The 15048-nt window shown below is 38.7% G+C and overlaps 1 long non-coding RNA gene across 1 annotated transcript; it reads left to right on the top strand.

Annotated features, from left to right (window-relative positions):
* The first annotated feature begins 1101 nt into the window (after positions 1 to 1101).
* LOC120408336 lies at positions 1102 to 14739 on the top strand. Its single transcript, XR_005600623.1, has 3 exons — positions 1102 to 1164; positions 10933 to 11016; positions 14618 to 14739. It is a non-coding gene; the product is annotated as an uncharacterized LOC120408336 (long non-coding RNA).
* Positions 14740 to 15048: the final 309 nt, after the last annotated feature.

The raw sequence follows: 15048 nt of genomic DNA, 5'->3' as shown, positions 1-15048 counted from the left end.
CTCATGTAGAGAGACACATGCTAGCTCTGCTTGAGCTACCGTACTGAAAATAGCTGCAGGGGAATGGGCAGTGGCTTGGGCTAGCCCCCTGAGTGCGTACCCGAGGTGATGGAAAGGATTGTACACAAGCTGCCGCTCGTGCCACTGCAGCCCCACTCCTATCTTTACTGCTTTCTCCTGTGTATGCATGTTTATGCCTACCCAAGCCAGGAATCACATCTCCTAGCTGCTGTATACATGTATCCTCAGGATCATGCACACAACTCCTCTGGCTTTCTGGCTCTAACACATACACAGCCAGAACGCAATCTCCTAGCCCCTCACGGACACCCCTGTTAATCAGCTTGGGTTAGCTCTGGCCTGCCACATGACCTATTGCCTTGGGAGTCTGCAGCTGCAGCTGTTTTTACTATACAAAGGGGCTTGAATACTCATTGTGTTGAGCCTGAAGGATATTGCTTGGCATACCCATGGGCTTTAATGATGTTGGTGATTGTCTTAGGCTCTAAGATTGCCCTGATGGCAGCCTTCACATGCCATTAAAGAGCAGGCTAGACCTGGTTGAAATTTTTCTATTTTTTTTTTTTTGCTAGTTGTCAAAAAATGGGTTTTTGATTACCATGAATTTTTGTGGAAGCCTTTTTTGTCAACACTGTCTTTTAAAAAAAAAAAAGTTCCAAATTTGTAGGGAAAATTTCACATTAAAAAAAAAAGCCACACATTTTTCTCCACTTTTTTTTTCTAGTAGCAAATAGTAAAAAAGTGAGGGGGAAAAATAATTTCCTCCCCTTTAGTGCAGACATTGCTGAGGAAAACACGACATGTTAAACTACACACACAAACTACAAAGGAAGCGAGAAAAAATGCTTTATCCACATGGAAATTTAGAAGGAATCTGGGAAGCAAGAATGGAATTATCCAAATGGCAAATATGGTCAGCACACCAAAGTTAATGTTCCTAGTCATGAGGGTAACGCCAGATATATCACGATTACATGCGCAGAACCTCTGCTGCAACTCTCTCATGTAGCATGGCCCTGAGAGGAAATTTTGTTTTTGGTGAGAGAATTTTTTTTTTTCAGAATCGACTTACTTCAATGGGAGCATTTAGATCTGCAATGGAAATTTAACCATTGACTTCTGTGGACTAGAGATAAACCAATGGTAAGCCTGTATGAAAATCTCTCTCCTGAATCACCAACATAAATTTAGCATCTGATTTTTCCTTGTCTTAAAATGTAACAAGTGGACAAGGGGGACTGGCATCATGGGCTAGTTGGAGGCGGGAGTTGAACTTCCACTACTGAATGAGAGCTGATAGGTAAGGTGGGCATAGGTTGTGGTGAAGGGCCTTGAAAGTGAAAATAAGCAGCTTGTGTTTGTAAAATAAAGAAGAGCGAGCCAGTGGAGGGATGCAAGGAGCGGGGTGACACAGTCAAAGTTATGGGAAAGGAAGGTGATCTTTGCAGCACCATTCGGAATGGATATGAGTTGGGCAAAATTGTATTTGTCAAGGCCATTGAAAAGGATGTGGCAGTAATTGAGCTATGAGATGAGAGCCTGGATGGGAGTTTTGGCTATGTGGCTGAATAGAAAAGGCTGTATCTGAGGGATGCGATGCAGAACTAATCTGCAAGCCTGGATGTGAGGATCCAGAGAGAGATCTGAGTTGAAGATGACACCCAGGTTACAAGAATGAGTGCAAGGAAACCTGATGAGCTTAGATCATGGTGGCATGGCTTTAAGCAAAAGTGGGTATCCTTCATGCCCCTAAGCTAACTTGAATATTCAGGTCCCAGTATTTGAGTTCCTTTCCTGGACACATCCAGTTAATACCTCATGCATTATTTATGGCAAGCCTTTAAAATGAGAATTTCTATTTGCTGTGTGAAAATAACATTTTCTTCCATAAACTTAATCAAACAAAATAGCCAAGACAGCTATATCCAGTTTTACTCCTTGTCACAAGTGCTATTCATGGAATTCAGAATTAAAGCTAGTTTTAGAAACCAAGCTGTGTGCCATGTATGAGGTACATTATGCATTATGTATCTAGATAGAAATATCCTAATTAGGTAGATTTAATGAGCAGTCCTCTCAGGACATAGAAAAGGACTCACTGCAACCTTTGAAACCAAGTTATAACATTTTATGTGAACTTTACTGCTTATTTATAATGCTGTTAGGTACTATATGGTACAGATTTAGTCCTTCGTAAAATTAAGTATTAGACCAAAATAATTCTTTTCACCTTTACAGTGTTATTGCTGTGTGCATGAACAGAGGTCTGTCATTTGCAGACATTTATAAAATGGCTACCTGTTAAACTACCCTTAAATGAGGGTGAGGGTGGAGAAAGATTGCAGGAAAACATCTAAAGGCAGATAGTGATACTCTTACACACGTTGGGAAATATCTTACACCTCAGGCAGTCCTGTTGATTTCAGTGGGACTGCCTGAATACTAAGTTAGTACCAATGTAAAGATATCATAATCCTCAGGTCCTTAATTCCTGTCCCTCTATCGGCTATATATTGAGAGTGAAGGATATGACCCTTTTTCTCATTGAATTATAATATGTCCCAGGGGACTGATCATTGGCAAATACCCTCACTTCTTCAGGTTACTAGTTTTCACACTTGACCTGTGCTGAATTGGAGATAGCTGTTCTCCTTACTAACTACTGAGGTGACTATAATAGCAGTACAGAAAGTCCTGCTACAAAAGAGAAACTACAGAAGCTGAGTAAATGCTGCAAAAAAGCATTCACTTACATTTTTAATGAATTTGTTTTTGTCATGCTAATATCCCTTCTGCATCCCCTTTTCATGAGCATTTGTGTGATGTTTTTACATTTTGCCAATGTTTATGGAAAGTGAATTCTAAAATTGTATGTAGAACTGCTGCAGAAACCAATTTTGAAATTTTAATATACCAGTAGTGGTGCCAAATGTATTTGCATGCTCATCCAATCCAGGAATGAAAAAAAATCCATATGACTTATCTGGCCAATCATTACAAAGCAATACAAATCTAATTTCAAAACTCACCTGTGTACTTTTCTATTTTCGGGTGTTATATTTGGACCCAGCAGGGAAGGCAATAGACACAGGGAGAGCTGATAGAAGCACAGGTGGCTGCTGCAGAGACTTTAATGTTCTGGCTGCAAAACAGAAATTGACGTGAAAGTGAGGCTTTTCACTAGGGAGGGTGTAATGCTCAAATATTTTAAATGACAAGAATCACATTCCTCAACCCTACTTTAATTTTTTTCCATATAAAGTAGTCATGTAAATGATTATATATATATATAATATATATATATTATATTATATTATATATATATATATAAATTATATATATATATAATTTAAATTTATATATATATATTATCATTTACATGACTACTTTATAAAATGCTATATAACCTAACTAAAAGATGTGGGTCCACTACTACAAACTCTTAAATTGCAAGGGATTATTCTACCCTGGATTAGAATTAGATTGATCAGCAACTCATTAACTAAACAATTTATACATTGAAGAGCACAACTGGTTTTCACACTTTTTTGGGGTTACGTGGTGATGGAGGTGTGGCAGTGTCCTGAACAATAGGAACAGTTGGTGGTAAGGAATCAGCTTCATCTGATATGGAATCTACTGGATCTGGTACCAAATTTTCTTCCACCAAGTTATCAAAATTAGGAGTTTTAATGGAAGGAGGTTCCATTGGAGGAACAGAAAGCCCTACTGGAATATCCCTGGACTTGGTACTTGTTGAGGCTACAGCTGATCCATATATTATTTCCATAAAATACCATTGGATAGTTTTACAATGAACAAAACAGGCCCCAAGCATTTTACAATGTCTCCAGGTATCCATTAGCTGTGAGCCCTCACTAAGTCTTTGACTTTAAAAGAAAGATGACTGGTCTCACATGTATCAATTTTCATAGCTTGGGATTTGGCTTCACATGAGGCAACATGAGGCCATCGCAGGTCTCAATAGCTCCACAAAGATTGCTTCAAGAAAAGAGTTACAGGTAACTCCTGAGTATTAGCATGTGGTGTGTTCCTGTAGACAAGGAAGAAATTGTCCAGTTTCTGTTGGTGACTCAAAATAGACTTGTTAGCTCTTAAGGCATTCTTAAATGTTCTGCTAATTCATCTGCAGCATGGTGTTAAGGAGCAGAATGTATATGCTTTATTCCATTTGAAGCTAGGAACTTTTGAAATTCTTTTGAACAGAACTGAAATCCGTTGTCACTCACCAATTGTGATGGTAAACTAAATTGGCTAAACAAGGTCTGAAGAGGTCCAATGGTCCTGGTAGCTATAATAGAAGTCATTCTGAAAACTTTTTGAAAACTTTTGCTTATTTAAAAAAAAAAGATGAAAGACACCCAAAAATGATGTCAAACAAACCAAAAACAAACAAACAAATATTTTGCCAGAAGATTTAGAGGTTTTTTTTTTTAAATTTTGGTGGTGGTGGGGAAATGAGAAAAATCTGTTTAAATTCAAACAGAACAGATTAGATTTTTTTTTATTCAGCCCCCAAAACAAAAAGTCTGGTCTAGGCACCAGACCAGCCAATAGCCCTATCTGTGATATGCTCCTTGTGTTCCCTCTCAGTGCATTAGCAACATTACTGTGTCAGAATCCTATTTTGCTTGTGTGTAAATTAGTTTCTGGTGCGATGGTGCTTTGCAGTTGTCCCTTATGATTTCTCCATTTCCTGTTACTCTTTTCTTTTTTGCTGTTATAATTAATCTTAGTTGTGTGTGTAGCATGTGGTGGAGGAAGTTTCCATTTTTCCTGATTTTTATCTACAGCCCCTCTGGACCGCCTCAAATTGAAACCTCTAAGATAAGAAAGTATTGTGTTATTTCTGATTGGCACAAACTGATCGTCTATTCATTTTCTCCTCTTTCAATGTACTCCGTTGTCAAACAGGAATAAGGATGAGGTTAAGATGTCTCTTACTAAAAAGGTTTAAAGCCAGCATTCCCATTTATATATAGCAACTGCTTGTTGGGCAGAAGGTGGAATTCAACAAAACAAGATGTTATAAGGTCTAATATAACTAGGATGAGACTATATCCTTAAAGATGCCATGGAGTTAAACAGCTGCAGTAGCTAAAAGGTGTAGGACTGAATCCTGAGCTGTGATCTAACCCCTTTGAAATGCCCTGGCATAGGAATCATGTCGGAGGTAAAGAGGGGGTGTGGCCAGAATGCCAAGGGCATTGGGTAACCCCTGGATGGGTGTACTATAGCAGCCCTGTAGGGGGATGTAGGCCAGCCCCAAATTGAGCCAATAGTAACACAGTAAATTTTACCTGCAACAAAACTCTTCCAGCAAGTCATAATTATCGTAGTTACAAATATAAGCACATGTGGATTGTGAAAGCCATTCTTGGACCATCAACAACTTTCCAAGGAGCAGATACACAGTGGAAAGGAAAAAACGGGCTGATATTCATACCGTAGTTAGAAAATAACTAAGCTAATATTTATCATTTGTTTCCAAATAAATCAGAAATAGAGAAATATGCAGTTAAGACTGAAGGGAATATTGCTATTAAATATAAATTAGCCTGAGATTACCAGACTTTCCATGAAGTTTGTTTAGACCAACTGTCATATTAAATGAATTCTTTAATGGACTGCAGATGCAGTAGCTCTATCTGAATACTTTAGAGAGATTGGATCAATATACTCAGCGGAAAGGGGGAGGCTGATCTTCAATGTTTAATGGGGAAAGAATGATAAATTCATAAATCATGATTGCCCAACTGGAATGAACTTTTGCAGCATGAAAATTGTGCACAATTGCTGTCAGTAAATGCTTTCCCCTATGCAAAATTGTTCTGAAGTTTAACTCATTTTACATTGCAAATCAAATCAAACTTCCCTTTTCTTCACAATGGAAATTGACCAAACAACTTTGAGAAAAGTCTGGTACTTCTAGTCATAGAGATTCCCAGTCCAACATGCTACGTGATATGCAGAGCTGGTGGCACAGGCAACCTTAATTCTGGCATTTCTCAAATTTTGAGTGCTTGCCTTTGCAACCTTAATAATAGAGAGGCAAGGTGGGTGAGGTAATATCTTTTATTGGACCAACTTTTGTTGGTGAGAGACACAATCTTTCGAGCCATACTGTGCTCATCTTCAGGTCTGGGACAGGTACGCCGAGCATCACAGTTAAATGCGAAGTGGAACAGATTGTTTATCATCTCTCTCTCACCAACAGAAGTTAAAATAAATTAAAAGTTAAAAGATAAATAATAAAAGATATTGCCTCGCCCACCTTGTGTCTCTAATATTCCGGGACTGACACAGCTACAGTGACACTGTAAACAACCTTAATGTCCTTTTAGCATAGTGTTTGTGTGTATAATTTATAAACAGAATGTAAGGTTTAAAGTGGTCTTGGTTATATTGCCGGTGCAGAGCTAGAGAAATAAAGAAAGGACTTGGGGGTGATTCAGTTCCTAGTAAAGGGAGTTCATAAATGTATTAAACTCTCAAAGCCCCAAACTATGCTACAAAACTAAGACCCTGATCCTACAGTCACTTACACATGTGAGTAGTCCAATTGAATTCAAGGGGACTACTTGTTTGTAAAGTCACTTGTGTGTGTTTGCAAGATGGTGTCCTTAGGATATTACACTACTGGGAAATGACTTTTCTTTAAAGCCATTTTAAGCCCTGGCAGATTGTTGATTATGTAGTCCTTTGTACAGCCTATTGCTGGTGAAAAGTTGTGTGTACCCTAACTAGCGTAAGATACAATCAGCATTGGAGGAAATTAACATGAGAATCTGATAAAAGCGTCTGGTCTCTCCCCCCTTCCCTTCTTGTCATTCGCGTTGCTTAGATTTATATGTGGCTTCTTTTTAAACATTTCATTTCCTCAGAGAGGGGAGGGGAGGGAGTGACACACTTCTTTTTTTTCTTGAATCAGGTCATTAATCTTCTGTTCATGTTCTTCTACTACCCTTTCAAAAAATTCTGCCTGTGTAAATGGGATGGGTTAGCTCTGTCCGAATTTATAGGCTGTGCCGTGTACACTCTACTCTGCTTGGGTGCAATTGATAATCTGGCCCAGAGTGTCTCAGCACTGATGCACTGGCCTTCACCACATTCATACATTTAAAGTCCATGAGGGATTATTTGGATAATCTAGCTGTGCTGCTGTGTGAATGAGAATTTGCTGCGTAGCTCCTGCTTTCCTTTCATGTGTTCTGAACTCTCTAGCCACTGTAAGTGGTCCCTTAGTCATTCTCAGGAAGGGGGTACCATCACCTACTGAAGTTGTATTCTTTCCTGTATATTCAGGAGGCAAGGTCATTTCTGGTAAGTGGTTGTGGCTTTCATAATGAGGGCCTGGGATCCCCAGCTGCATGCAGACCTTTTAGAGACATGGGTTCATATTCTCTAGTCCGCTACATCTACTTTGGACCAATGCAAAGTTGATGAAAACTGGTCATAAATGGGGTCCTTGCACTGGGGATAGACCCACTGTCATGAAGTTGGTGGAGGCGGCCTAGCTGATGCATTGGCCATCACCACATTCATAGATTTGGAGTCCACAAGGGACTATTATGATGATCTAGCCTAAACTCCTGTATAACACATGCCAAAAAATGTCACTTAGTAATTTCTGCATGAAGCCCCTACTTTGTGGTTGAGCTAGACTATAATTTTTAGAACAATACCCTATCTTGATTTAAATACTTCAAGTGATGGAGTTGCCTTGGTAAGTTGTTCCAGTAGTTGATTGTCATCACTGTAAGAAAGATACATCTTGTTAACCTGAATTTGTCTAGCTTCACCTTCCAGCCTTTGGGGTTTGTTATGCCTTTTTCTGATAGATTAAAGAGCCCTTGTTATCAGAAATCTTCTTCCCATGTAGGTACTTATATACTACAAATATTCTTTTCGATAAGCTACATAGAATTTCCTAAACTCTTCAGTATAAGACAGGATTTCCAGACCTTGAATTTTTTTTGTACCCCTTTTCTGAACCCTTTCCAATGTTTCACCCATGTCCATAGAACTAGCTTTGGTTCTAATATGTTTTTTCCTCTTTTGGTTCAGGTCACACTTATATTACCCTAGTGGAAAGTGTCTTATAAAACGTAATAGAAAATGATCACCTTTCTAAAGGTTTTTCAAACCATCCTTTACAATTCCAGCTCTGTAAAAGAGAGAGGGTCCCATTCAATGTAACACTTTTGTTTTGAAAAAGAGTAACAATATCTTCTCTAGCATTTCCTACATGGCTGTCAAATACTTAAACAATATGGTCAAATTAAATGTGTTACCTTGGCCTGAAAGTAGAATAAGCTAAAAATTACAATTCGGAAACCTAAAAAGCAGTTTCCAACAAACTATGCTATGTGGGTGTGACAGAGTGATGGGCAACAACAGCTGAACTAGCATTTTAGTCACTGCATCTCTAAATCGTTGTCTGGGCGTAAACCTCACAATGATAGCTGTGCCTAATTGATAAGACTGGGGTTGGCTGAGAGAGCTGGGAGGATAATTATAACCCACTCGCCTAGAAAGTAAGAAAGGCACAGGAAGAAAGGCCCATGGGGAAGAGAGAATCAGAGAGTGTTAGAATTTCAGAATTAATCCTGGGAGAGATTTGTTACCTCTTCTATCCTTGATTTAGGGGGCTATTGTAGATAAGGTGCTACATGATGCTGTAAAGCTGACAGGGGAACTCTGTAAATAAACCACACTGTGGTGTTTATAAGCAGAGAGTCTTCAAATCCTCTGTGTGTGTACAGAGGAAGACAGGTGTGAAGGGTGTGCCCTGTTGTAATGGGTACTGGCAATCAGTCCGCCCCTTTGAGTGTCTGTCAGTTTTAAGTATTTGGTCTGATACCACTGCATTTACCATCGCAATATCACACACCTCTGGGAAATCTGAGGAGTTCTGAAAAGAATATGCCCAAGGAACTTTAAATATTGTTCTTTTCTCTTCCCTGTTTGCTCTCTGTTTTTGCTGACACTAAGTTGGCCTTGACAAGAATTTGACAATGAATGATTTATTTAGTTCTGTTTCTGTTTTGTCAGTAAGGATCTTTTTCTTTGCGCTGTTAATTAAAATGCAATATAAAGGGAGAAGGATTCAATCTGGCTTTGTTGAATAAAGAGTATTTGTGACATTAGTATGGTTGCATTGGCAGAAAGATCAGTGAAGAAATTTAGAGACTATTAAGCAGATTTTTTTAAAATGGCCTTTTCTGCAATATCAGTATTACTATAGATTGCTAAAATTGGAAGAGGGGAATGGTACAATTAACTCGTTTCCTCATTTACGCTGCTTACTTTCATTTTTACTTTCATTTCATTTGAACACAGAAAGTACACTGATTATTAGTTTCTGTTTATGTTCTTATTCTGGTTTTCATGGAAGCAAGGCTGCTTTTAGGTTTCCAGTCCTAACCTGCCAACACCCAAATGTGTGACAAAGACCCATAAAAGGCAATATGACAGTGAGAAATACTTTTATCACCTTGCTGTATAAAACATTCATTAAGCCAAACAGAATTTCTCTTCTGCTGAACTGGGTGGGTGAAATCCAATTCTAATTTTGCCAAAGGGAGGCAGGCGAAAGAGAGGGGTAACAGCTAAGTATTGGAAAAGGAGCAGTTTACACATTGCATGTGGTCAGGGGTCCTCAGGGCAATATGGAGTGTGGTGACTTTTTTCTTTAAGAAAGTCTGACCTATGTGTATGCACACATACTGGGTGATTCTGCAGCACCTTAACCAAGCAAAGGTCTCTGCATTTTTCCTCTGTCAAAATGATTCCTACTCTTAGAGAAATAGAGGCTGAGATTGTCAATGCTGCCTAAGGGATTTGAACACCATGGGGACCAGGTGTCCAAATCAAGTAGGTAGCTTTGAAAACCCAGCACAGAAAGTGAAAGAAGCACGTGAATGTGGCTGGAGTCAGGCACAGTACAAGTATAAATTCACACCAACTTTGTAGTGCTATGCGTGCATATGTTTGTTTGGGCTCTTTTTTCCAGCAGTGTCGTTTTCCCACATTAGCAGGAATTTTATTCTTCATGAGGGGAAAATAAATGAGTGAATTAAATGACAAATATTGACGACCTGATGTAAGAGCCAATTTGCAATTGTAAATATAGCATATAGCTGTCTGGCTAATGCCTATTGTAATCTTGTATTGTGATCTGAAAAGCTTCTGTAGCTTGGAAGCCTAAGGCTGCAGTTATTGATTTTTACAGACAGGGTATGGCTCATCCTGGTAATTTGATCCTGACAGAGATTATGAATGGTTGGTTTATCAAATCTATATCTATGAAATACCCTTTCTTCAGTGGAGTTGAGAAATGACTGTTTGATGTGATGCCCTTTCTGCGGAGAGGAGAATGAGAGGAGAATCTCCTCCTCTAGAGTCCTTTGTATCCAGCACATTTATCTGATCTAATGGAGGAAGCAGTTCTTGGCCCTTTAAGTGTCAGCAGGAAAAGTGGTATTTTAGATCCTGGATTAGTTGATTGGTATGTTGTTGCTCCAAACAGGCAGGCAACACTCTGAGACAGACCATTGTTTGTGATTTATAGACTGGAGCTACAAAATGGAAAGAAATCTGTTGCCCAGTGGCCACAGAAGTCAACGGGACTTAAGTACAAGTTAAGCATGTTCTTAAATGCTGCCATTTAAGCATATGTTTAAATATTTTCCTTAGGTAAAGCCTTAGCGAATAGCTGAAATCATAAAGTAGAACCAAGAGCTTTGTTAAAGAAGAAGAAAACATGTTAACCATAGTTCAAGGAAAAATATAGATTTTATTTTTAAAAGGCTCCATAAAGAAGATTAATGGTTTTGTTCAATTTCTTTACTCTAGACATTTTTCTCTTTGTTAATTTTCCATAAGTAGGATACAACGAAAAGGAGAAAGTGCCTAGAAAATGCAGCAGGCCAAAAGATCATGTTTAACACTGATGTACACAGAAATAAGTGAGTAAGTATCACTCTGCTACTGATTTGATTTTTCCTCTGGGTTAGTTTCGGAATCATTGCGTCTTTTTGTGACTTGCTGAGCTGGTCCTTATCTAGAGCTGCCTGAAGTGACTCAGCATGTACTGGGAGATGAATAAGTGATAACTGAAGAGTGGGAAGTAAATAGGGATTTGGAACTTCCTGGCCAAAGCCCTGTACCTGAACGGCAAATGAAACAGATTTAAATAGATAATAGAAATTTGGGGTTAGGGGATGTCCAGCCCTGCAAGGATGTGTAAGGTGGGCAGAGGGCACAAAAGGATTTTTATCCCATCCCTTGTGCCCCTTTGGAGGAGCCAGGGGCAGTTGACTTGGAAGGTGGAAGGATGCATTTCTCCTAAGGCCCATGTCCAGGGCCGGCTCCAGTGTTTTTGCCACCCCAACTGGACCCCCCCCAAAAAAAAGCCGCAGCAATTGGGCGGCAGGTCCTTCCCTCCAAGAGGAGCCGGCCCTGCCCATGTCATCATCATTAGCTTCACAGAAGTGTTTGGATGAGCGCTCCCACAAAAGTAACTATAAAAAGACATGTTTGCATATATGTAGATAGCCAAGTAATAGGTTGCTGTTCACTGACACACAACAGTGTATAGCATTGTCCACAAGTTAGCAGGTTCAATAAGGGGGTTGTTGCACATTATAAATGTCTTGTTGTATGTAATGCCTGTTGTGTTTGGATTTAATAAGATATGATGTCAATCAATAAACTCAAGTGAAATTTTATTTAAGTAAGATAACCAATATTTAATATACTATATAGAATACAGAAATATAAGTATACTTTACCAAACCCTCTAAAAGGGAAAGAGAAGGCAGCTTGTTTCACTTCAACTAACTTTCCAAAACACATCCCTTATATACCAGTTTAGGATAAAAACAATTCCTTCATGGGAAAGAACTTTTCCTTTCCCACCATTGATCCCAATGTGTTCTGTTTCAATATCTGTTTCCCTAATTACTTACAACATTTCTTTTGTGGTGCCTCCATTCACATGACTGATAAGCTAAAGGAATTTCTAACCTAGTCATTATTACTAATAACATCTGTGGCAACACATGCGTTTAAAAACATCTTTCAATGAGTCATTATTTCATAAATCACTGAAAACATTGGCAATAACAAATACCCTTTATCCATCAGAGAATGTATTTAGATTAGAAGTCACCTTCCTCATTTACACCAACTTATTCATTACAACACATGCTTATAGTAACAGGCATCCTTTATTAATTGCTAAGGGTTCCTTTCTAGATATCTGGTCAAAGCTCAAGGGAGTGAAGATAAGTGAATTCATTGGTGTCTATGCACTCCAGCATTTGAGGGACACACTAAGGTTCAACCTACCTACAAAGAACTTTTCAGTCTGATTGGTTCAGAGTACTAGATTGGTAGATAGAAAACACTTTAGTATATACACCAAAGGGACTTTAATTAATAAATTTATAAAATAATTAAAGAGTTTTTAGTATCCACCAGCACTCCTAACAGGAAGTGTACTAGCTTCACAATCACTCTCTGCCTGGGCCATTTGATTTAGCCCAATGTAACTCAGGTCTCCAAACCTTTGGTCCAGCCCTTAACTTTATTGCTTTTATTGCTAAAATTAATTTTATTTTAAATTATGTAGCGATGGGGCTGGACCAAACACCTGGCTAGGAGTCTACTTAAAATGTGATGGGCGGGAGGGTGGAATTGGAACACAAATTAGATATGGCTGCTTTGAGTGGCTCATAGTTCTATAACTGGCCACACCAAACCCTCTACAAACTCTGGGAAGTTAAGTATTTCGATCACATTTAGCTAGTTAGAAACCTGGTTAAGCCCTGCGGGGAGGTTAAATTAGGCAGTCCTGAAAATATGACTGTTCTGTGCTGTAGAGTATATTTCATGCAGAAATGTGCCACACATCATAGGATATACCTTTAAAACAATCAAAACTATTATATTGTAATTCAATGCCTTTACTAAGCCAATCAGCCTCTGGGGAAGAACGATGTCTCTGTAGACAAAACCCCTGTGAAGTAAAATGCCTCTGAAAAATGTTTCTGGAGAATGCTACTCTTCGCAAAAGCCCTATTAGCTCTGTATCTGTGAGCTCCAAAATGGAGGCTTTTTATCATTTCAGGTAAAGCTGAAAACAGGCCTTACATGTGAAACAAGTCTTCCTGTTATTCCTTCCCAATTAAAAACAAAAATTCCCATATACAACTGATCCCAGCTACTCTTTTGTTCCCTCTGGCTCAGAGCTAATTCATTTACCACAAGTCCATCAATCAGTTCATGCATCTGTGTTCTCTTCAGAGTTGGGTGAATAATGCCAAATGGATGAATATCTAAATAATCCACAAATATTTAGTTATTAATTTTTAGCCATCTTATTTCCATCTCCATAAGCACATTAATTTTTCTTTTTAAGGGGAAGGACCAGAACTACCTTTTGTTTAACGTGGGTATAAATGTGGTTTTGATTCTCTGCCATTAACTACAGGGGAAATGCGTCTGTGTGATCATGCTTAAGGATGTGCTTAAAGTTAAGAATGCTTTCTGATGCTTTCCTGAATCAGGGTGCATCTGAGCTATTAATAACTTTTGTTATATCATATAAGGATCAATGAGACTTAAGCACGTGCTTGGTGTGAGTTGCAGTGGCTTAAGCACATGCTTCAGTGTTTTCCAGAACTGAGGCCATAGTGAATAGCATTCACAGAGTAGCCAAATGTCTGAGTATTTTTCAGTAACAACTTCAGTAACATTGAAAAAATCTGCTGCCAGAATTCTGCAACCAGACAGATAAGCTAATTTAATCACATATATTATTCACTGTGAATTACTCAGTTCTAGTTCTCTTGTCTGGGACTGGCCTCTCCACTTCCCAGTTCAGTCTTACCTGTATGTGGTTATGCAACCATGACTTCACCAATTCCTCCATCTAACAATCCAGTGCTGTACCACATACTAAACATCATCCTGCACCGGAGTGGGCATCCATAACTAGGCTATAAGCAGAAGGATTATCAAAGACCAGACTGTGGAGGAAGCAGTGTAGTGTAATGAAGCAGGCATCTCAGAACTCAGGAGATCTGGATTCTAATGTCAGCTCTGCCACTCATCTACTTAATGACCTTAGCAAGTCACTTCACCTATCTGTGGCCCTGTTTCCTCTCCCATCCTTTATCTGTCTTTTCTATTTATGTTGTAATTTTTTAGGGCAGGAACTATTTCTTACTCTGTGTGTTGTACAGCACCTAGCACAATGGGGCCCCAATTGCATCTGGGGCTTCTAGGAGCTAGCATACTACAAATAATAAAGAAGATGATGGGGGAGCTATACATAGGATGGTACAATGCTTTGAATATCTAGTTCTTCTATATCTCCATATAAAACCCGGTGTACGTTTCATCATAAAGAAATTGCAAATATGCACTTGCATGTCAATAGTGTCTTTGTTCTGGTTAGTAGTCGGGAGAGCTGATAAATTGGTCTTTGTTTCTTCTTTAATATGAGAGTTGCCAGCATCCAAAGATAATTATTGACTTGCTTTTGTCTTTTTCTCTATGTGACGAGGGTATTCCAAGATGCTTCTCTACATGCCCCGGGCTCTCTGTGGATTTCTAGTCTTCTCCATGGGCACTGTCAATGTAAAAACATCACCCTGTTCACATGTGTACAAATAAAATATCTAGTTGGCTTCTCTTTAACTATATTGGCTTCTTTTACTGGTTCACAGCTTGATAGATTCTGCCTTTGTAACAATATGGAACTTTAAATGGGGTTACTAGTCGATAGCACTGAGCTATAAAAATAATTAACTTTTAACAACATAGTTACGGAATCAGATCTAGACATTCTTTTATTTTATTATTAGGTAAAATTCAGAGGCCATATACCTTAATGGTGATATTAACAAAAGCACTCAGCATTGGTGTAACCTTACTCCTACTCAAATCAATAGGAGCTTTACTATTGACTATTTTTACTATTGGCACAGAATTTGG

The sequence above is a fragment of the Mauremys reevesii genome, linkage group 6, assembly GCF_016161935.1.
Source record: "Mauremys reevesii isolate NIE-2019 linkage group 6, ASM1616193v1, whole genome shotgun sequence".
NCBI lineage: Eukaryota > Metazoa > Chordata > Testudines > Geoemydidae > Mauremys > Mauremys reevesii.
Note: the sequence above shows the minus strand (reverse complement) of the source record. Positions and strands in the feature narration are given on the sequence as shown.